The sequence below is a fragment of the Agelaius tricolor genome, unplaced genomic scaffold (assembly GCF_023055355.1).
Source record: "Agelaius tricolor isolate 1412-34295 unplaced genomic scaffold, bAgeTri1.0.p SCAF_10, whole genome shotgun sequence".
Lineage (NCBI taxonomy): Eukaryota > Metazoa > Chordata > Aves > Passeriformes > Icteridae > Agelaius > Agelaius tricolor.
Genome location: NW_027269270.1, coordinates 15,325,998 through 15,350,839, shown reverse-complemented (window position 1 = coordinate 15,350,839; position 24,842 = coordinate 15,325,998). Strand labels below are relative to the sequence as shown.

At 37.9% G+C, this 24,842-nt stretch overlaps 2 long non-coding RNA genes across 2 annotated transcripts; both read right to left on the bottom strand.

Annotated features, from left to right (window-relative positions):
* Positions 1 to 1,030: 1,030 nt before the first annotated feature.
* LOC139593671 (uncharacterized) lies at positions 1,031 to 5,576 on the bottom strand. Its single transcript, XR_011680368.1, has 3 exons — positions 5,386 to 5,576; positions 2,080 to 2,209; positions 1,031 to 1,132 (listed from the first exon to the last, which is right to left on the bottom strand). It is a non-coding gene; the product is annotated as an uncharacterized lncRNA (long non-coding RNA).
* Positions 5,577 to 16,884: 11,308 nt separating this feature from the next.
* Positions 16,885 to 24,608, bottom strand: LOC139593672 (uncharacterized). The gene is made up of 3 exons (XR_011680369.1): positions 24,462 to 24,608; positions 18,683 to 18,778; positions 16,885 to 17,081 (listed from the first exon to the last, which is right to left on the bottom strand). It is a non-coding gene; the product is annotated as an uncharacterized lncRNA (long non-coding RNA).
* Positions 24,609 to 24,842: the final 234 nt, after the last annotated feature.

Here is a 24,842-nt window from a genome sequence, read left to right as displayed (position 1 = left end):
TAACACTTGATTTAAATGTCTTATAACATCTTATTTATTAAAGACTTATTTAATATACTATACTTCTAGCTCTAAAGGATACCTTTTCTATATGAAAGATTTTTGAGTAGTCTATGCAGTTAAATAAAAAAATAATTTTGACATCTTAAAACGTAAGTATCATCATTCTAGGAAAAATTCAGGCATACTAAGTGTCCATCACAAATAGGATGAATTTATGTATATCTGTAAATGAGCAGGTTACTTGCTAATGCAAAATTGTGAGTAGTACATGAAATTGGTAACATCGTGGCTTCTCTAATATTTTGCATTTCTTTCTTCCATGAACACCCAATGAACATGCAGCCTGAAAGGACAGAGCAGTGTTATGAGGATGGCTGTCAATACTGGCAGCAGGATTGCTCACAAATGCCTGGCATTTCAATCACAGGCAAGGCATGCACTGGACAGAGTGAACCAATGGGAATTGATTCCCAACAGGATCCTGTGCCAAATCACTTGAATTTCTGCCCAGTGGCAATTGTGCAATAGCTGGAAGTTTGGATGCACATCCCTCATTGTGACTATGGTCATACTAAAAAGGGTGAATTAAATCAATACAAAGCTGCTTTCAGTTGGATGTGAGGGCCACAGGAATGTGTTCCAGTTCAAAGCAGGGGAGCAGACAGTGACACTTGTTACTAAACAGTGGCTGGCAAACACGGCACAAAGAATAGACCTGAGGCAGCAGTCTCCGTGTTGATGGGATATTTATCACTGAGGGAGGAAATCAAGAATATACCATTTTCAAGATTCCTTGTCTTTTTCTTGCAGCAAAGGCAGAACTGGGAGAAGGGTGTGAGGGGACACAGCACCACAGTGCAAAGAAGCTGTATGCTCTGTTCTCTGCTTTACCTTTAATGTAAAGAGAGTAGACTTTGAGGGTATAGAATCTTCTGTAAATCAGACCAAAGAAACAGATTTTTTCCATACAATGTTACTTTAAAATTGCTTACCAGGAGCTTTATTTGGGGTACAAAGCTGAGGCCCTGTCCCTGACCTCATACCTCTGAAACAGGGGTAGAGTTGCTGTTGCGATCGCTTCTATCAGTCATGGAGGAAGAGAGCAGATTATCTTGTTCCAAAGTTCAGCCTTAGAAAATAAAAATATATCCACAGGTATTCATATAGCAGAAATTCCTGATAAAATGTGCCCACTCCAAATATCACCTGAAGCCTGTAGCCAGGCTGGCTTTGAATTTGGAGTTACTCACTATTACACCTGTTCTGAGCAGCCATCATCTCCCAGAAAACAGCCATGGAACAAAGAGGATGAAAGCACTGGTCCTGCAACTCCCCTCCCAGGTGGATACAGCTTGAGCTATACCAGCATTAATGAATAAATCACCACCTATATATGAGTATGTATGCGTGGATGTAAATATTATTATGTAGGTTTATATATACTCTGGTCTATTTATATTTCTGTCACACAAGACATCAGCTCAGTTCCATTTTATGCAGATGTTTGCCCTGGGTTTGGCTGGGGCAAAATTAATTTTCTTATTAACAGCTGGTACAGGAGTGTGTTTTGGATTTACTGTAGAATTCTTGTTGACAACACACTGATGTTTTGGTTGCTAAGTAATGCTTCCCCTAAGTCAAGGACTTTTTGGTGTCTCTGCTCTGCCAGAGAGGAGCTGCACAAGGAGCTGGGGGAGCATGGCCAGGGAGGAGACCTGACTGGCCAAAGGGATATTCCATGGCACACAATGTCATGGACAGTGCATAAACATGGGGAGAGGGATGTGAGGGCCTGATCACTGCTGGAGATGGGCTGGGTCTGGGCAGGTGGGGAGCCAGTGTATTGGGCATCACTTGCATTCCTGGGGGTTTTTCCTCTGTCTTTTTCTCTTTTATTATTATATTTTTAAACTATTTAAATTGTTAAACTATTCTTATCTCAACCCACAGATTTTACCGGGGAGGCAGGAGGGGAGGGAAGGGGATGAGTGAGTGGCTGCATAGAACTTAATTGTGGACCTGAGTTAAGCTGTGACAATGTAGATAGACAGAGTAAGTTCTGTTCTTCACTGTTACCTGTGATGACTTTTCTTTTACCAAGCTTTTCTGTGTACTATCTTGTTTTGTCAATCTGTGCCTTGGTGTCTTTGTTTCTCAGATGAAGTTCTCTCTCTCAAACAGCAAGCTTAGACCTCAGCTCTTCCACCTAAATTATGGAAGAGAATTGGTAATTAAGTTTTAACAAGATTTAAATTATATTAAAACCAGACAGTTAAAAGGAGACACTGCCTTGGGCTTTGTTGTAAATTTGTATAATTATTTTTAGTTCTCTGGAGGATGCATGATTATGTTTCTGTATTTATAAAAATACTGCCCTGGAGGCATGAAAATGAATTTTATAGTCCACTGATTTGCATATTAATGTCAGCCTTACGGTGTAAAATGTATATTTTAGCAAATAAATGTCCATAACAATTATCAAAATTTCCAAAGAATTTTGTAATATATTTGACCTGGATTCATTTTTTTTTTAAGTAAAGACAAAATAAGAAAGCCAATATAGCACAATGATAAAGATATTGGAGAAGAATGAACCAGATGAACTAAACAAAACAAGAATGGATTTTAAACTATGAATTATAATAGATTTGGTAAATAACTCAGATTCTGATCCAAATCTCTTTAAAGACTCTTGGTCTGTAGATTTTCTGACAATACAGTTCTGTATGTTTGCCTTCCTGCAGAAACATAATCACTGGGAAAATCATTCTCTAGATCAAGTGTCCTTGTATACTTTTCAGAATGAGAATAAAGAAAACCAGGGACAAAAGATATTAGTTGCTACAGTCCAAAATCCTAATAAGGAGCTGGAACTGTAATGTTCAAAGCTTGTATCACCAGCAGAGCAAAAGTTATGGCTTTATGGGGAAGATATGGAGGTAAAGCCACCTCTTCCATGCTGCTATGTACAGGAAAATATAGTTAGGTTAATGTTTGTTTTCTCATCTCTAAATCTGCCTTGCAAAATCCTGATAAATTCACAGTTGCTCTAATTCCTCATTTGTGTTGCATTTCATAATTTTCAAGAGTCATTTTGAAAGACAGAAATCCTGGGCCTGAAGTGCCAAGTAAAGCTATAGGCTTTTGGAGCTTGTATAGACAATACAGGATAACAGTAACAATATTACACTAGTGCAGAATCCAGCCTTGTTACATATATGAAGACAAAATTCTTACCAGCATTCAGTCAAAAGACAATGAACTCAATGGGAGATTTCTTTGTGCATGGATGGAAAAATTACCATCATAGTTAATAGTAATCCATTTTGTTATCAAGATAAATCCATTGGCCTTGCAGTTTATCTCCCCATGGAACTAATGTATTGTCAGCTGAAATAATGTGTTATTATCACTACAATAATTATCATTGTAATAATCTTAAACAATTATTTGGATTAGAAACCTGTCATATTGTCCAAGTTTATGAGGAGAGCTAAATACAAGTTTTGTGATTTTTCCTCACAGAGAGTAGAGATGCTTGTTGTGTGCCAAAAACTATAAGAGAAAGTGCCATCCTAGTGTCTAATAGCAGCAGATAAGGTGTATTTTAAAAAAATGACCAAATGCCAGTCAACTGCTGCTCAGGGAAACACTTGTTAGGCCATAAATGAGCTGATTGCATGTTCAGAACTACAATTTCCATAAAGTCTCATCCAAGGAGATATTAATAATCATTACTTAAATGTGACAAAATGCTGTCAGAGAGGGAACATACACCTGACATTCTCCAGCAGTCCCTTGCAAACATGACTCCTGATATACAAACTTTTACCCCATGCACGTTAGCCAGAATATTTAGAGGTAAAACAAAAATACTTTAAAAATAATAATAATAAAAAGCAGTCAAGACTGAGCAAAATGTTTCTGTAATAATCCAATGTTGATGGCCAATCACGTATATTATTTTGGGAATGAAACATGGTAGGCTGAAGAATCAAGCAGAGAAAATCATTGTTTTTCTGTTTTTCTTTTTTTTTTTTTTTAATCAAGGAATCTTTGTTTACCCATGGTTGGCCTGGGTTTAAAAATAAATTCAGAGGAAATACTTTTACATATACACAATCTGCTTCATCATTGAGATAAAGTTTTGCAGGCTAATGTTCAGAATTGCTATCTGTTCCAATAATTTTCTTTTTAATTGATGTTGATAATTAGGGATCAATTACTGTTTGGCCTGACTCTGTATGTGTGGCAGCCAAAAGATAAAGAAGGGATGAAGAGATGGCCAAAAGAGCCTTTCTTGTCTTCAGTCAATCTGCAGGAAAAGTCAATCACAACTGCAGTGCTCTGGGCCAGCCCATTCTGTCCTATTTGGATGCAATACTCCCCAAAAAAAGGGCAAAGGGGCCATTCCCATCTGTGCCATTATCATGGATGAGCTTAGTTCACTAAAAGAGTAGCATCTGAGTGGGTCTGACAGTACCCCAAGATGGGGAGAAATCCCAAATATTTGAGCCAATATAATTCTGCCCTATCCCCTATTCTAGGTTGCTTGGACTGTGAACTGTTAGGTGTAGGAAGATAGAAGGTAAAACTGCTGCTAGGGTTGTCTTTGGTCTGCACAAAACCAGCACCACAGAGAGGCACTGGAAATCAGACAACAGCAGCTGTGTAGCCACATACCTAATGGAATACTATGGAAAGCTGATTTATTACCAACATCTTGTTCCAGGAGTTTGCAGCCCTGTTTCATACTTTGAACGCCTCATTATAATACAGAATCTGCACCTCTGGACGCTTCCTTTTCTGGGTGCTGTCATTTTGAAGTAATACATTACCAGTTTCCATCAGCTGGTGATGCATTACAAGAGCACATCAGAAGAACAGCTGGCTCAGTCTCTCAATCCTTAGAGTCCAGCAATGCTGACTGTCATGATATATTACATGAACTCTTCAGTCTATCATTGCAATACATCAAAACAAGACACTGGTCTGAAGGTGTATTACTCAAAGAAAGGCAAAGCTGAATTCTCCTGTCCAGGAGAAGGGTTCTGGTTTAATTATGGAACAGAAGTTACAGTACACGGCTCAGAGAAGGGTTGCTAGCTTCAAATTTTTGGTGCATTGGTAAAACACATTTTTCATTCATATAATTTGTGCTATAGGAGAAGGTCACATTGCTGCTCACTTTGGAGACAATCTCAACAAACAGAGTTCTGTCAAAACACTGCAATGTGCTCTGCATAAGAGAGGCTGTGCATATAAGGGAGTCATGCAGGATTAGAGTTCAACTGTAAGCACCAGTTCCTATTCTTTTCATTTCTTGATGGAAATCCCAGACAAGACTCTCATATTTGAGAGTGGTAACTGAGAGCATCTCACCAGTGGGTTCTTGCTGCTCCTTCATTTGGTGGCACTCTCAGTGGGCTCCAGGTGATGTTGTGAGTCTGCAGAAAAGCAGCAGCAGAAAGTAACGCCTCAGGCATTGTCAGGGAAAGAGCTGGAGCTGAAAAAAATGAAAAAAGAGAAAGAAAAAAAAAGAGAAGAAAGTGAGACAGTCATCTGCAAATTAATATAAAAGATTATTTAAGTCAAGCCTTTTCATCAGAGTTGAATTGACTGTGGCTACTTACATCAGACTTCACTTTGATGGATGAGCAAGAATCTCCCATTGGTCAGGACTGCAAACTTGACATAGGAATGTCTTGGGCTGTTAACTGAAGACAAACCTGTTTCCTCCTCTTGGGTCAGAAATGGTGGCTACATTTCTCTTCATTTAACCAGGGCTTCTATTTTACCCAAAACACAGGAAATGGTCCCAAAATGTTCCCTCTGGATTGGGTTCACACAGAGAGTTGGAGTATGAACTGCATTTTTCACCTGCAAACCCATGGATGACAGACAGGATATGATATGAAGCACAACCAGTTAGAACTAAGGCAGTGAAAAGTTCACTTGCCTGTAATGCACAAGTATTATTTCCAGTAATTTTCCAAAGACTCAGCTGCCTAACCATTTTTCTACCTATCTCAAGGTCCGGCTTCTTTGTAATGTGGCTCAGGATAGCTCCTTCAGTGTATGCTACTGATTTCACATTGCAGTCTTATTGGTGTTGCTGCAATATTAACCTCCATAGTCCCTTCCTTCTCCTGACTGTCATGCTGCTATATGCTCAGTAATGCCCTGAGAATTGAATACTTTCCTGATGAAAATTCCTGCAACTTTCCTGAAATCCCTTTCTGTTCAGTTTCTCTAACTCAAAGTAAACTTTGGTGGGTATGATTTTGATGAACATACTAAAACCATTGTGTAATATGGTATTACTTCAATCTGTGTCTTCTTTACTTTCCCTGCTATACTTCATTGCTCTAGCATACAACATTTTAGTTGGAAAATACTTACAAAAATCATCTAGTAGATCTAAATACAGAAAAAGATTTTTTGAGTGAGAGTTGCTGCACCTGAATGTACCTTACTAGCAGAATAAATCCCCCAGAATTTAACTTCATGGTGAATTGGGAATCTGAGTGCCATACATTTTTCTGCTCATGTTTCTGGTTCAGTAGAAGCAGCAAATATCTAATGTTCTTAGGAGGTAATTGAGAACATAAGGTGATCTGAGATGGGGAGAATGGACAGCTGTTTGTTTAGATAGCATAGCATATTATAAGAATCATGAATCAAAGACATACCTGAGAATGAACATTTCACCAATATGTTACATTCATCAGAACAATTTTAGCTCCTTGTTAATGTTTACAAGATCTAAACAGTCCTTTATTTAAAAAAGAGATGGTTCACACTGATATGTGTGACAAGGGCCCCTGAATAAAACATGCAGCAAGAACAGATTAAAAATGTGATCAGTAATGAGAATACACAGGGCTGTTACACACACTTTTGTAAACCTTGAAAAGGATTCAGCATGTCCTGGGTTTAGTTGTGAACGTGGCTGATGTGTCCTTTGCTGCAGTATCTTGCTGTATTGCTGTTGTGGGAAGGTGTAAGAACAATAAGGACAATAGAGACAGGATGACACGTAAACACCGGTAACAAAATAGCAGGAAGGAGAGGAATTGATTAATGGATGATATCCCATAAAGATGTCTTGATGAGGGGACAGGTGAGACAGCTGCTGAGATAATGGGTGCCTCAGTAAAGAAATCTTCTTTCACCAGCTTTCTGGTTTTTAAAATATCTAAGTCTTGCAGAATTCATCTTTTCAGTAAAATGTGAAAGAGCAGATCCATGACTGTCTGAGGCATGTGCCCTCTTTGTCCCACAATGTGGGAACTACTGTGACCTCCCAAGTTTTCCTTACTGACACAGTGAATCCATATGTCCCAGATAAGAACATGGATATTGCCACAGGAATATAGCAAAATAAGTACACTGTAAGAATCAGAAATGCTGTGCTGATAACACTGGCCATTTTCCAGGGTCACTTGCCTGGTACTGAAAGCAGAGTAATCAGAAAATAAGAATAAGGTACTGTCTAAATACATCCTTCAAGGAAAATGAGCAGATTAAGAATTTATTGTCTGGTAGCACTTGGAGTATGAATCTTTCTTCAGTGGGTACATACTGCGTAACTGAGCTGGTATATACTGAGCTGGGTAACTACTTGTGATTTATTTACCAAAAGGGATGGATTTAGCAGAAGTAAAGTAGACTCAAGGGCTCATGGTGACCTGATCTAGTTGAAGACATTCCTGCTTGTTGCAGGGGAAGTGCATTAGATGATCTTTAAAGATCTCTTCCAACCCAAACCATTCTGCCATGCTGTGACTCAGGCCCACTGATCGCAGGCCACACATTGCCCGGTGGAAGCCTGACACGGAGCTACAGAGCACAGCTGGATGGAAGCAGCCTTTGGTCACTGACCCTCCCCCAGTCCTTGTGCTCTACCCTACAAATTCTGAAGGGAACGATATGTGAAAAACAACAGTTGCTGAAAAGAATATCACACAGACAGGAAAGGCAAAGTGTCTACATTGGGTCACTTCAGCTTTCCTTAGACAAGACACAAAGAGACAGGAGAGTTTTTGGAAGAATAAATTCATTGCTCTAGTGGATACTACCAAAGTAAGACCTGAGAGGATGTTTATTGGCATCTATGGAAAAAATAATGTTCAAATATATTCTTATGTTTACACTCAACCGCATTTTGAACCTGAAAAAAGTGCACCAGCTAATCTGTGAATCCCGTGGAAGACAACATATACCCATGAATTATACAATAAACTCCTGTATTCTGTTACAATAGCCAAAGCTAGGCAGCCAGTTAATGACCTCAAGAGACTTGACAAAATAATTTTTTTTTCTTACAATCTTCTGCCTGTTTATTCCAATTGTCTTCTGTGACTTCAGGGCACATGAAAGTGGCTACTTTCCCAAACTGGTACCTAATACTGCAAGTTTTCTAGAACATAAAAATTTTCTGCTTCCAAGCACCATGTCCCTACCAACACAGGGATAAAATGGTGGTTACTGTATGCACCTTTTCATACATAAAGTATAAATAAATCCATTTCAGTAAGCTGAATGAACCCATTTGTCAGCCCAGGGCACACCCACACTATAGGTAATTTTTAAGATGCACAAAGAGATCAAAGAATCAAAACCCAAAAATGCTCATGCCAATAAATCCTTATTAGCCACCGAATTCAAGACAAAAATAAACAAATAAAGATTGAATAGCTTTTGTACCTTCCTTCTTCAAGGAACTCAGAGCAGAAAACCCTACAGAGAAGATCACTATTTTTTAATGTCATCTAGGAATGTACTTGACGTTAGTGTAACACTTGATTCTGGCACTCCCTGCAATATCAGTGCTTCATCGTCAATTAGTATTTGGACAGCAGAGTTGCTAAGCTGTTCTGCTTCTCTGAAAATAATTTCTTGTGTTGACTACACTTACTCCTTTCCTCTTCATTTCTATATTATAGATAATCTTAAGCTTGTCAGGGGTATTATTAATCACTTATTGTTACCTTTTTCAATATAACTTGGAGACCAACATTCCCCAGTCACAAGTATCAACATATTAAGTACTGTTCAGACATTTGAACATAATATACTGTTTCTAAGTCCTCCGTTGTATTACTAGTAGGATAATTATTACAGCAAATGATAAAATACTGCAAAATTGTTTTCTCCCCCCCTTAATAACATAAATAAAAGAAGCAATTAATTTCCTACAATAAAAACAGGCAATACAATAACATACAAATGTGGAGTTTCTTCATTATTGCATCAAATTGCAAAACGGAAACATATAATTTCAAAAGGCTCATAAGCAAAAATGGAAACACAGCTGATGTTGCGTCAGCATGTAGCACAAAAATGTGAAGCTTGCACAGCTCACAGCTAGTCTCCTCAAATGAAGCAGTTAACATTTCTAAATGAAATACATAACACAGAGAAGCTTCTCTTTTTTTTTTTTTGAGCCTCTACTTCCAGAATTTAAGGCAATTTTGCAGAATATTACTCTCCATCCAATACTATAACCTTATAGCATCACCAGTTATTTTAAAACCTGTCTATCACACAGACCTACATCTATAGCTTTATTGACACATCTTGTGACAGATGGCAATAATGTTTTCAAATGGAATCAATGTACTTCCAAACTGATACACCTTCCTCTACACGCCAGATATTCATCAGATGTGTTTTTATACCTCTTTCTGCAGTGGTATTTTGGCTTGTTTGGTTTTAGGTTGCTGAGAAAAGGTAATACATTTTCTTTGACATCTCATGCAATTTTACAAGTATTCAGGGCACATTCCCTGCTTTGCATGGAAAATGTATTTGCACAGTTGTCAGAATGATGGACAAGGGGAGAATGATAGGAAGGAGCACTGATCTTTGCTTGTTATTACATACAATAGCCCAGTAGGAATCATGATGTGTTGGTGAGACAAACTGTGTCCCATTCTGGAACATATTAAGTTTGTCTCCAGGACACACATGACTTCACTAGGGTGTCTAACCTCATTCATAATAGATGCTAATCTTTTCAGGGCTGACTGATGACAGCACTTCCTGCCCTTCACGGAATTAGAGCTGGGTTTTATCAAAGGACTCAAACTGCCTGCTAATTAGACTAATTCCCTTCATCATGAATTATTTATTTCCATTGGTAACCGACCACTGTGACATTAATGGGTTCTGCTCAACTTAGTTTCATACTAATATACACTATAAGTTAAATGTTTAAAAACTCCTGATACTTCACTCCAGGTCAAGTGTATCTTCATGTAACTCTTGATGTTTTCAATAAAGTTTTGGTAATTATAGACAGAATAAAGTGCTCATTGCTAAGGAAAAAAAAAAAAAAAGAAAAATAAAATTAAGCGTAATTTTAAAATTCTGAAATCAAGTTGTTGGTTTGTTGGTTTTTTCCACCCAAATGTGAAGCAATATACACTTCTTATTTAAGACTGATAATACTCACTCTACTCTCTAAGAGACCCTCTATTGCACTAAGAGGGTCTCAAGGCAATTCACTGAACCAGATTCATATCCTCAGCCAGAACATGTAGTGCCTCTGTATTCAAAATTCTCACTCAGTTGAAGCAGTTTTTTGTGTTTAATATGAAAAATATATTCTGTGCTTAGGTAGCAAGTATCAAATATACAAGCAAAAAAAAGAATAGCTAGCGGACAGCAGCACTGCAGGGTGGAGAAGGCCAAATGCAGCATGGCCAACACTGAGATGAACCTGGGGAAAACATAAAGCACCATTCTAGGATGTCTTAGCAGCAGGATCTGAGTAGTGTAACAGAGGTCATCTATCCAGTATGTAGAAGGTCTCAGCAAGAGAACTGATGGCTGGTTTTTGGCATCACTATTCACAAGTTACATTGACAACAGAAGAGCAACAAAAAATTAGAGCAATTTAGAAAACATAACCAACGGGGAAAGATTGGTAATAATGTTTGGAAAAGAATATGATGACATTTTCATTTATGTAGGAAGATGTTATAGTGAGACTGGTGATCAGTTTCCTACATGTCTTCAACAAGCAGAACAAGAGAAAACCATTTCAGTCTGAAGCCATGAAAAAAAATTGGGAAAAGTTTTCCTAGCTGTAAGGACAGAAAAGCACATGTCTAACCTGGATAAAAAGGTTGTACAATTCTCAGCACTAAAGGGATTTTAGTTTAGGCTAGTTAGGCAGATAATTTTTGCAGGAGGTTTAGGTGTATATGAACGGATAAAATTATTTTCTGAGGCATAAAAAAATTTCACTTCAATTACTGGAATATCAATTTACCTTATAGAAGTCTTGAGGATTTTGCCATTTCTAAAGAAGAAACTTCTCCTTAAAAGTTGTGACTATTTCTCAATGATAAGAATGTCTCTTTTAGAAGCATTATATGCAGAATAACATTTCAGTTTTCTAGAACTTAACTGTTAGTCTTTTCCACTGGCAACACAGACAGTAAATTTATTCAATTCCAATTAATTACTGGAATTTGTTTGACTCATGCCCAGGATAGTATAGTTCAGGCTGTATGTTTTACAATGGATTTGTTTCCTATTGTGGTGGGTTGACCCTGGCTGAATGCCAGGCACCCACCAAGCTGCTCTATCTCTCCTCTCCTCAGCATGACAGGCAGGGACAAAATAAGATGGAAGAGAACTTATAGGTCAGGATAAAGGAAGTTTAGTAAAACAAAAGCAAAGCACATATGGAAGCAAATTAAAACAAAAGGTTTCTTCTCTACTTCTCATCAGCAGGCAATGTCCATCCATTTCCCAGGAAGAAGGGTTTCAGTACACACAGCAATTGTCCTGGAAGACAAACCTCATAATAACAAATGCTCACCTCATGCCCACCCTAACTCCCTCCTTAGCTGTTACAGCTGAGCAGACATCACACACTGTGGAATATCCCTTTGGTCAGTTTGGGTCAGCTGTCCTGGCTAAAGCCCCTCCCAGGATCTTGCCCACACCCAGCTGCCTGGCTGAGGGGGAGCGCTGGAGGGGCGGCTTTGGTGCTGTGGGAGCGCTGCTCAGCAGCAGCCACAACAGCTGTGTGTTACCGGCACCTCTGCGGACACAAAGCACAGCACTGGGGGGAAAAGGATCTCCAGCCCAGCCCCACAACACACCCATTCACCTGAACTCTTTGGAAATCAAGAGACAACGTACTGCTTGCTCAGGGATGCCACCTTTGAATTACTTCTCTTTCAGCAAAATTGGAAGACTTTTCACATACTACAGAGCTGGGCTCAAAACTCCAACACATTTTATACAAACTCATTACTAACCGGTGCATATTCTTACTCAGTTCACAAAATAGGTTTTATTCCAGTTTTATTATCCTGTCTGTGAAAAATGAGAAAGATGTATACAACACATCAGAAGAATCAATAAGAGGCTTGTTTGGGGTAATATTTGTAATGACAAGGTGAGTTTAAAATAATAAACAGCAGAAGATGGCTAGACATTTTATATCCTTTAGCCTAATAAAGACTTGGACTACAGTATATTTGATAAATAGTCTTTCACTTGATAGCCATAAAAGAACACATATCTCTCTAACCCACAGTGATAACACTACCTAGGTGTTGGAAGCTAGATAGAAATGAACAGAGATGAGATTCAATAAGCTCATGTGCATTTCTATCACAGTGTGAGATACTTTGGCTGTGAAAATAAAGGTGTTATTTTTCCACTGTTGAAATAATACAGAATCAATAAGAGGCAACTGTGAGCCTCAATAGCATCAAGGGGTTTCTGTTGACATTCACAAACCAAATGAGCAGAGCTCTGCTGGATTGAGATGTCACCAGAAACCCCAAGATGGCATTACAGCCTTGTTTTTCTAAGTTGTGGTTTTTTGCAATAAACATCCAACTGCCTTTTCATTTGAATTGAAAAGTCACTTTTTACAAATTTTTCTGATTTTCCTATTCATCTTTTTTTTTTTTTTTTCAGATTATCTCTTCTGCTCTACCTGCCTTCCTCCTTCCCTCCCACCTCACTCTCCTACCTCCTGCCTCAACCAATGTCTTCTTGTCTTTCTCTTTTTTTCTAATGCACTTTCTTTCTTTCCTGGTTCTTTGAATTCCCAAATCAAAATATATCTGGAATGAGTGACTTTGCTCAGTGTGTTACCAGCGCTGCCTAATGTCCCTGTGCTAGCACACACCTTTCCTTCTGCCCTGTGGGCCTATTAAGCCAAACAAAATGTCACTCATGTACTGCTCATTATTTGTATGGAACAAGAGTGTCCTAGTAGCTTCTGATGCAGCAATATAAAATAGATTTCATTTGAGAGCTAATAATACCTGACACTCAAACAGAGACTTCCATCCAGTGATCTCAAAGCATTTCACAGGCATTAATGAATTACATCTCACAACTGTGCCCTGACAAACAGGCTATTCCCATCTCACAAGTGGAGATAACTGAGGAGGAAAGAGAGAGGTAATTTGTTATTACAGTGTCTCTCAGGGCCCAATTCTTCACTGCTGTATTTAAAGGGTTTCTGTCACTGGCTTCAAGCCAACACTGAGTAAATAACATTAAAGAGCTCTCAGATTTTCCAAGCATTAGTCCTTTAATACGAGATCCCTTCACTTTATATAGCAGAGTATGTTCTCCTTGCAAACTGGGATATAGACACCTTTGGGGACATCTTATTTTATAATGTCAATTCATAAGTTACTAGAGAGAAGGACATTGTGTACTAAACGGTTCTACCATCATCAATTAAACCCAGTAACCCACCTTCTGATTCATTACAACCTTTTTAAAGAAGGAGGATTCTTGAGAGGGAGCTTTTTTTTTTTATTGGGACATGAAAAATGTATTCTTTTGTAAAAAATTAAGGTATGACCAGAAACATCTTTCAACACCATGAAAACCAGCTAAGAGCCCAAAATAAAGGAGAGTGAGCAGACAGCTCTCACAAAATGCCTGTCAAAGAACTGATATCTACAATTTGTTAGGAAAACTGCTCTCCTCTTTGGAGTAGGTGAGAGATTTATAGACACTGGCCTAACTACAAAATCCAGCTGCTGCTTTTGAAATAAAAGAACAGGTCTGTGATTTGTTACTAGCCTCCTACATGCATAAAAAGCATCCCTGCAAATTCTGTTGGTGATGGGTTCTCTGCAGAACATTGGTTTGAAATCAGTCTCCATGCTCAAATGAACAATTAGACAGCTACCACAAAGCCAGCATCATTTTGGCTCCACATCTGAATATCACTCATCAGAATAGAGCCCATGTTTCACTGGACTTTTGAACATCATCTAAACAAACCTATTGTAGAACAGTATGAGACACAAAGTATGGGATCACAGGATTGTACAGAACACTGCCAGTCACAGGCATGATTTGAAGGTATCAACAAGCATTTTCAGAGTTTCTTCCTGTGTGGTCATATGAGAAATAGAATCAAATGACAGAAAACGTCACTAAGAACTTCCAATTATTATAGTGGCCATTTATTAGAACGGCATTTAAGCTCACCAGAAGTCCACTTCCAATTACACTTATTACTTTATCTTGGTAATTTACAAGGGCTATAACCCTGAAATTTTTTTTTTTTGGTGACAAGAGATTCGTGCTCAGCTGAAGTAAAGTCCTTGATAGTCCCAGAGGAAAGGTGAAGGTTAGGCACAGAAGGAGCACTTTGAACAAATTTCCATGGGTAAATTCAGCAAACAGAAATGAAACCAGTTTTTTCAGTTCCTATAACTTTCCAATCCCAGGAAGCTTAAGCTAAGACGTATCAGCTTTGTTTCATAACATCAAATTATGTAACTACCACTATTTCTAGAGATACTGGCCTGCGAAAATTACTCTTTTGGTAGATGAAGGAACCAAATAACAAAACCCAAACAGTAAAACTTTGCTGTTTATGCATGAGAAGATTTCGAACCACTCAGTGAGTCATTTTATGAAGCAATTAACTTTCCTTTTTATGCAGACATTTTTTTCTTCGTCTGCCACCTTTTTAATCGTCCTTTGCATAAATTGTAAAATAATTTCTCATTCCCTCAGAAACAACAGCTGCATTGTGAACTCCTGAATTGGCATGTCTTTGGAATATATTATAATAATTCAGAAACTGCTGCCATTTCTGTCAAGCTTTCATTCATAGGAAGGTTCAAACGTCCCGTCCTCCCTCCCCCTTTCATTGCTATTGCTGATCTCAGATTGTCCAGTCACTTCCCTTGCTCTCCCAACTCCCGCTCCCGCCTCCAGTCTCAGCCCTTTCTCTCTAAAGCTCAACACAAATCTCCTTCCCTTGCCACTCCCTAGAACTGGCTCTCTGTAGCCTTCTTGAATTAGACACAAATGACTTGTCTTGACTTCCAAAGCCCTTTGTGGCCTCTCTGCTCACCACTGACCCTCTCATGTTCAATATCAAAGGTCAGCGCTCGCTTCCAATTAGTCTATGAGCCAAGGTACCTTCCTCTGACTGCAATGCTTTCAAAACAAGCCCAGTCATGCTCTTTCCTCTGTTGCCCCTCACTTGTGGGGAAGGAATTGTCTATCAGTATCTGCAAAGCCTTCATGTTCTGCCTTTTTAAATCCCCCCTCAGATCTTCCCTTTGCCTTCAGAAACGACAGCAAGAGCCTGACTGTTCACATGTCAGGGCAACACTCAGCAGCACAACAGGAGCCCCCTCACTGGTGTCACTGTTCTACAGGGAAATGCAGTTTCCACTCAGTGGAGGAGCTGTGGCTGATCACTTGAACTTTGTGGGTCCTAAAAACTCCAAAAAATAATGAGCAAGAGAGAGGACAATAGGGAAAGCATAGATTATTGGTTTCTAAGGCCAGATGCAGGCATTGCAAAGCTCACATCAGCTGAAAGCTCCTGAAAGAAAATGAAAAGTCCTGGTGCATCACCTACAACTTCAGTGAACCTTTCTCATTTCACACAGAGTTGCAAAGTCTGATCCAATTATACACAGCTAATGGTTCCAACCTATATAGAGTTTGTAGAATTCCACAGATTTCATAAAAATTTGTTTTCTTTATCAATGCAGACTCTTGCCCAAATAATTAGGATTCTTACATGCTAAAAAAAGTCAGCAGTGTATATTATCTTGAACAAATCTTCACTCACCTTGCCTCAGCATTTCTGTTGTAAATGGCTTTTTTGGCTGCAGTTTTCCCAAAATTTTAGACTGAAGTACGCACACAGGAAAAAATCATTCTGATAAAGGTTATAAGTACCTGAAATTCTATTAGGTATCTGAAATTCATTCATATGAATAACTGAAAACATGGCCATACAATGGTAAGTTTGCCTTAAACTGATAGATGATGCTCCCAGCTCCATTATTATAAACACAGTGGTTTATTATGGAGATAATTGTGGGTTGTTCAAGTGGAGGATGGAGATGTGTGTGTGGGAAGTAACAGAATGGAGGTAACTAAGTGAGTGGAGTGTAGGTGAATAGCTGAATGGCTTAACTGTTAATTTCCTTGGGGTTTTTTTTACGATTTACATTAGTATGCAGAGAAGTAGGATCTAACTCAAAGAACTTTTCTGAGCAGGGAAAAAAAAATCACACATAATGTGTACAGAACCGTGTGAAATACAGAGACTTGGTATTGCATTATGTAATTTCCTTGAAAGTTGTAGCTTGTTATCAGAAAGGCCCTGCTGGGTTTCATAACCTGGAAAAGTAGCTTTCATGAAATAGTCATTATTCAAGAAATAAGCAATATTGCCATTTTCCTTCATACCACTGACACAATATTTGGCTCTGTCATTTAAATATAATTGCTCTTTTTTTACATTAATGTTACTAATAAATGTAGATTGCAAGGATTAATTAAGTTATCTTATAGTGATAAAGTGGTAGTTTATTTAAAAAAGAAAGCTCACATTACCGCATATTCTAGATTTTTTTAAAAATTACCATTGTAATGGTAGCTTAGTTGTGGCAATGGTTCAAGGTTTTTGTGGTTTAGTATTTTTAATACTCCAGTGTAATCTACTCCAGTCATCCTTGACAGAGAATAAAGATGGTTTTCAAGGATCAAAGCTTTCAAGCTATGTGGAAATGCCCATTTTCCATCTTGAAAGTAATCACCTAGACAGATAAAGACAATGATACTTTGACTGGTATTGATAAACTGAATCTAGAAAAAAGTGCATGTTTCTGCTAAAATGCCTCCTTTTTTTTTTTCATGGCTAAATCCACTGTACCCAGGAATCTCATAGTGCTAGTAAAATAGCCATCTTTAATGGGCATTTCATATCTCTGTCAATCATAGCTGCAGCCCTTAGCACTGACATGAAGCCATCACTTAAAAACAGCTTGTAATTTTCCAGTGAACATAAAATTTATACTACAAAGTCAGAGGAAAAAAAAATCCCAAACCCCCGGCACCTTTTTCATTAATGTACATCAATGCATGTATATTTATTTTTAAACAGATATAAAATATGAAGACTTTTTGCACCAGAATTTGCATCCTCTTCTCCCTGGTAAATTCAATCCATGCCTGCCTGAATGTTGGTCAGTCAAATTTAGTCAGTCTTCATATTGGCAACACAGCCTTGCCCTCTGAGTTCAAACAACCATTCCTGGTGCACTGGAAGCAAGAATTTGATCTCATGACATCTCAGCCAACTACACTCTCCAGATCAGTTAAATCTGGTGCTCATTTTGGTGCAGAAGGCAGAGATCTCATGAGATCAGGCAGAAGAATGTTCTGCTGCAGCAGCCAGAGGCCCCAAACATCTTTTTCCCCTTGTCATGCCATGCCTTCCAGAATGCTCCTTTCTCTGCTGCTCCCTGAGCTCATGCAGACTCAGGGCCATCTGAGAAGGGAGGCTGGTACAGGCATTGGAATAAATTAGTTCTTACAGAAGAAGAGACAGAAAATTCTGCCAATAACTATGTAAGTTCTATGTTCCACTGAAAAACTCAATGGGTTTTACAGTAATGAAGATAGATTTTTTTTTTTTAAACTGATTCAGAGTATGTTTTGAAGCTTTTCTCTAGCCATGGAAGGAGAGAAGTTATTACATTGGAAAAAACAAGCTAGAAAAACAAAAAGGAAGAACAAACAAGAAGAGAAAATGAGAAAATGCCAAATTTTCCAAGCAATACCTAGATTTTAAGAATTAAGGTTTTAGGAACCTAGATGACAACCATCAGAAATCTGAGTATCACAAAGTCCAATAAAGGTGTAAGACTTCACACATTAGGTGTGTTCAAACAGCAGCATTGGATCACTTCATTCCTACACTGTGCATAATGTGTAATTTTGGCCTTACTCTCTATTCTTAGGCTGGCACCTTTCAGAAGGACTAAGCAAAAAAAAAAAAAAAAATTGAACAAATCTAAGAGAAGTCCTCTTAACCTAGGAATATATTTAACAAATTGTTTTTTATTGCTGATCTGCATTATATTTAGTAGCATTCTATGCAACTATTCATAGTAGAAAACTGTGTAGCTTTTGGTTGAAGCATTTACTAAGAGATAGTCAGAAATAACACAAAATAATATTGTTGTTCAAAATAACACAATACTGGAGAATGAGAAATCATATTGACATGTGAAAGAAGTGAATCATGTAACTCTACATTCTCAAGACAGCACGTGAGGCTTTGAGACACCACAGGGTTCAGTCAATGGTTGTGCAGTTCACCAGGACTGGAAATTTTTTCTACTTTAAAACTCACACAATCAGGAGATTCTTTTGGCTGTGCTGTGAGTTTCTTCCCCACCAATATGCAGTAGATCTTTCAGAAGATTATCTTGATTTCACATAATTTTATCTGAAAGAAAACCACATTTTCTTACTCAATGCAATTTAGGAATGAAACTGTTAGGATTTCTATTTATAACAAAAATTAAATCAAGTTGTGTTTTAAAAATTCAGTTTAAGAAGCTGAAATATCAGTATTGTGTTTTGCTCCACAAAACATTTCCTTCAGCCTGAAAATTTAATAAAACACATGGGAAATCACAGGTGTAAAAGTATGTATGTGCATATGTAACTACCTATGTGGCTTTATATAAAATCAGTTACTGCCTTCTCAAGAGGTCCTTCAAAGTAAGTCCTTCCTAAATGCTACCAGAGAACAGAGGAACCCACACTTTTAAAAGGGAACATTGAAAGAAAAGTAGGAAGGGACAATGTGCTAAAAATTCGCACACGTGCTCCACCAGAAATTTTCATTTTGGTTGTTTTTTGCTGCTTTCTAATATGACAGTTAAGAAGTTATGCTGGCAAAGCCCTTTTAAAATCAAGATAATTTCTGCAGGTCTTACTGAGTCTGGTACTATTGTGTATTGTCAGTTCAATTATTTGAAGTCAAAATTCAGTCATATTTATGACATGTTATCGGTCTGTTTTGTGTTCATCATGAGATATTGGTGCAATTTTATCCATCTGAGACTAAGATCTAGTCATAAATACTTCATGACTCTGCTATACAGACCAATCCATGATGCACCCAAGCATGTACACAGCTGGATACAAATATACATAAACCTCAGAATAAGGAGAAGCAACAGAAAGGGACAGATCTAAAAATTAATGCATGTTACATAGATCTGAAATGAAAAAAGCCAAACAAACCCACAAGACATTGTAAAAGGCAATTCAAAATCATGTTATAGAGAGTGATCTCAAAGTTATTGGGGAGGTTTGGTGCTCATTTAAAATCTTTTTTCAGGTTTGCCAGTTCCTCCTGGTTACCACCTTGTGCCTAGGCAATTCCAGCTGCCTCTCTGCTGGAAGCTGGATACCATTGCATTCAGATTTACAATCATCTGGTCAGTGCCCACTTCCTCACAAAATAGGAATTGCTCATTATTTCTCCTTCCTTCAGTTCAAAATAGCACTCTGTTGGCCCTAACTTTAAGCACAAGTAGGTGTATTCTACCCTCCATTTTAGTCATGATTCTGCCTTACTATGTGGCAAGAACAGATCTGCTTTTCTTCTTGAATCTTCAGACTTAAAAGGGGGAGGCTTTCTGCAGGATTATGAAAAGTTCCTCTGAAAATTTTTCTTATCTCTAGCCCTGTGTGAGTCACTTCAAAGAACCAGAGAGCAGCTTCAACACCACACTTATATTCTTTGAGCAGTAAATACCTTATTTTGTCCCTTAGGCACTGTAGTGTAAACACTTTAACTCTCAGTCACGTGAAAGGAACCCGTTGGAAAGTGCTGGATCACACTTAGAACTGGGTCAAGTGCAGATTACAGAAACAGAGAAGGGGATCAAATGACACTCAGCTGGTGAAGCTTTATGGAATCCTACAAGAGGTCAGAACTCAAATGTTTCACTTCTATTATGTTTTGCTTCCTCTATTTCAGGAAATCTAAATAAATAACAAGAAAAGCTCACTGAGCTTTCTTTAATATTTGGAAAGAGGCACGGCTCCTGAATGCCATTGAAGAATTCCTGTATGAAGGTCAGTGCTTGGAGAATCTGATGGCGAACAGGAGAGAAAAGATTACAGAGTTATCCAAAACTATCCATCATCTGAATAAAGGGAAAGCAGCAGGTATTGATCAGTTCTCTGGAGAAATGTTGAAAGGGGGTGGAAGGTCAAAACATGGAAGTTACACTATCTTGGAAAGGAATGAAATCAAGATCAAATGACAAAGGCAGAACAATAGATTCTCACTCTACAATATACACAGCATGCATATTGTAGCACAGCTGAACTGAAATTCCACAAAGTGCACAAACACACAAATGCACCATGGAAATATATTGTATATCAAAAAGATGAGGCATTTGAATGCCAAAATATGAAGTAGAATCAGGGAGAGGGAAAATAGGGAAAACCTTACACAGCCATAAGTGTAAAAACCTGAGACATTTGCTGCAGATCTGCACTTTCTACCAGTTATTGAACAGAATTTGTCAGACAGCAAAACCCGAATATAAAAAATATATTTGAAGCAGATGAGAAATGAAGAAAGAATTGCTGAAAGACAAAGAAGCACACTCCTTAAGGCACACATGCTTCTCATTTTACTTTGCAAAAGCCTTTCCCCCATTTGTGAACTGTTGCCAAGTAACTTTTCCTTGGTACCTGAGCTGAAGCTGCTGAGGCTGTGAAGGTTTGGTTCTCGCTGCCTCTGTTCATCCCAGCACAACACAGGGAAGTGCATCAGACATTGGCTGTTAGTCAGGTGTGCTCTATCCTGAGTGCTACTGCCATAAATTCTGCACTACCTGCTTCAAGTGGGAACCTGACACTAAGACATCTTGCAAATCAAGGAATTAATCTGAAAAAAAAGTCCAACTGCAGAGCAGAGATAAAAAAAATGTTTGAAAAATGGCTTAAAGCAGGCTGGAAAACTTGAGGAAGTATTTTGAAAAAATTGTAGAGCATGGGGTTATGCTTAAAACCACATGAAACAGGCTATGCTTACTTTTTTTTTTTTTAAATTAATCAGGATCTTAAAGACCACATGTTACTCAAAAGCATAAAAAAATTTATAAGAAATTACTTCTAGAAACATACAGGAAATTCTATGCCTCCAATGTTAACTCATCTGAATTTTATTTCCTTCTATTTTTAAAGGAAAACGAACCATGAAGAATCCCATTTATTCCCATGACTAATGACATTATAAACATCGTTTGGTCCAGTCATCTGTATTTTCATTTAAGCCAACAGCATAGGTGAATAAGCATCTGGCAGAGATTCTAGGTTACTCTATATGTTAAATTACTGTTTTACAACTAAACACCTGCTGGGAGAATTGAAACAAATAGGTGAAGCATTTTTCACTGAACACTCTCTTCAGCACCATCTCATAGTGGCTCTCACCGTGATTCTAATTGGCAAAATAAATCTGGTGGGTGAAAACAGAGCCACCTCAAATCAAGCCAAGGTTTGTTTTTTTTTTCCTTGAGTCTCCAGAGGAGGAGAGAAAAAAAAAAGCCTGTGAATTTTTGCTCCGTGCTAAAATCCAGGGAAGGGCATTCTCACACAGACTCAAAATGTTTACACAAGCACTATGCAAAAAGTGTTTGAGTTGCTTTCAGCAGCACAGTAGCATAAATGCGATTTCATGTGCTTTCAGAATACTCTAGATTGATTTTTCTCCTTTATGCTGCCTTTACACTTGTATAACTCAATCTGATTCAGTGCAGTGACACTAGTAAGGTAGAAATAGTACCATGTATCTGCCCACTTCACAGAAGTGGATTTTTATTACTGCCCAGTAATAATACAGAGTCACGTGATTGTGTTCAATCCTCTCTACTTCATCCCAAGTGTCAAATTTGTTATTATTTGTAGGAATAATTTTGCCATATTATTCCTACAACTTTCAGAAGTATGCTAGGAGTGTGCTTGAGCCTGTTACTTTGGAAACAATATTGGAGGTATGTTGGAAATTAGAGATTAAAATTAAGATAATTAAAATATTTTTCCAGTATCTTTGGAAAGCATAATAAAAGATACAGAGAATAGCATTCAATTCAGGTAGCCTTCTGGCATCACTTACACAAAGTTTAATTAAAGTTTCCAAAAACATCTAACCTCTTCCTTTGCCCTGCAGAAAGGTGCCTTGCTCAGGTCTCCAGAGCCTTTTGCCATTAGTGTCTCTATTCTGGTGAGCTACTGCAGAAAGTCAGGAGCTAAATTCACTTACACAAACACACACCTTTTCTTTTTACCCCAACTTGAAGCAAATGGAGCTACTCTTAAGTACCCTTCAAAATCAGTAAGAACATGATTTTACCATTCTGCCCTTCAAACTTACTCTCCAGAAACAAAAAGAGACTGAAACACTGTGATTGGAAGTGGAGTTTCTCTACCTTGCTCTTATACAAGGATTAAAAGGATGATTTTTATGAGGCATTCTACAACTAGATTCTGCACATAAAAAAAATAAATCTATACATTGATTTTTCCTCACTAACAAAGATAATTTACCAAAACACTGTGTTTATTACAATTCATTCTGCTGTGTTTCTGCCTAGCGAAGCTATTTGTCAATTTTAAAATGGAAAAAAAGGAAAAAAGCTTTCATCATTCCCACTTATTTTCCTTTCTCACCCTTAACTGTTGACAAGTTCTGTCAATGAAAAAATTGCCACCATTTCTCTCTCAAATCTGCCTTGCTAATCCCTTGCAATTCTATGCCAGTAGAAAGAAGGATTCTCTCTCTCTACTTTACCTTGAGTAAACAATGCAAATATCACCAGAAGTGACAAATATTCTCATCTACAATATAAGATCATTACATAGAACTGCCAGCCTACTCTACAAAATCCCATCTGATCACTGGGATGTTAATTAGTGGGGAAGAAAACCTTGCAAAGGTTTTAGCACTTCTGACTTTGGATCTCAGAGCACTCTACAGAATTAAGTAAATTCTGCCTCATAAGACACTTCTAAATTAAATTCTTAGGTGAAAGAAAAAATCACATTTAGGGCAGAATCCCCACCCCTCCCTCACCCCAACCCCAAAACCAAGGCCCATATTATGAATCTGTTCTTGCTTCTGGTAGAAATTATTTGCATATTTAAATTAATTGGACTGTTTCAGAAAATAGCTGCATACCAGCAGGGGAGAAGCTGTTCACAGTGCAACTGCAATGACAGCCAAAGTTTCAATGAAACAAAGTTTCATGTTATTTCCCCTAAAAAGTCAGTGAGAAAAATATTGGGTAGCCTGGAGTCAGAAGACCAGCACTCTTTTTTTCCCCCAGTCAAAAAATGTTCTGCTAGAAGCAACCTAAAAGATAATGTAGTCCAGGCACTTTACAAAACCAGGTTTTATGCAAGACACATTGATTAGTTTTCCAGTGAGGTTTTCCCAGTGTCTCCAGATAGCCTCAGATATTGTCAAGCTGAGTTTAGAATAATATTTTCTTAATAATTCCCAGAATAAACTTTTGCTGGAAAGTATACTAGCTTCCTTTTCTGCTCTTCCTCCTATTTTTTCACTTGTGTTTTTAAACTACAAGCTTTCTAAAACATCAGCTGCTTCTAAATATGATTGCATATTAACTTACAGAACCTTCCCTCTGGAAGTTTTCAGATGATATTATAAAACAAAGAATCCTAGAAAGCTTTATTTTTAGTTTTCTGCTCTAGTCAAACTTTCAGGTTTTAATAATATTGAAAGCAATCACCCCTGGTCTCAGCTTTCACTGTAAAAATATTCTAACCATGAAATATTACTGACTTTTTGCCGTATTTTAACATTATTGCCTTCCCTCTCACAAGATACTGTCAAACAACTTGGTTTTATCTGACCAAAACATTCAAGAAAAGGAAGAAGGATTCTTCTTCTTGACTTTTATTTATTTATTTATTTATTATTAACAGGTGCTTTTGATTCACTAAAAGCTTTCCATCCTCTCATCTTCTAACCATTTTCCTCCTCTTTAGGCTTGTTCTCACCTAGAACAGGCTCTTTCAATGTTCTTTCACTACTTCAATCAGAGTGATGGTGGTACTGACTTGGAGTTACTCACCTTCTTTGGCTTGGATGACAGTTAATTTTGTGCTTTTACCCAGAATTTCACCACAGGCACCTCATTTTCTCAATTCATCTTCTGTGAATTTCTTTTTCCAGTGATCATGTCTAGTGGATTTTACCTCAAATGTGAATGTAAACAATGACCCCTGAAATAGTGAAAGCACAAAAGGGGGTGAGCACGTACAATGGTGAAAAAACATTAATTCTGTTTCTTTTATGGCATCTTTAGCACTTAAAGCTGAAATGTAAAAGGTCTGGTTATCAACCACAGGCCACAGCTGGAGAGAAAACATCTCCCTCTGCAGTGATAGCCTGACACTTGCTTCAGGGTCAGAAAGGGACCCAAAGGTTGCTTGTGTTTTAACATATCCTTTCA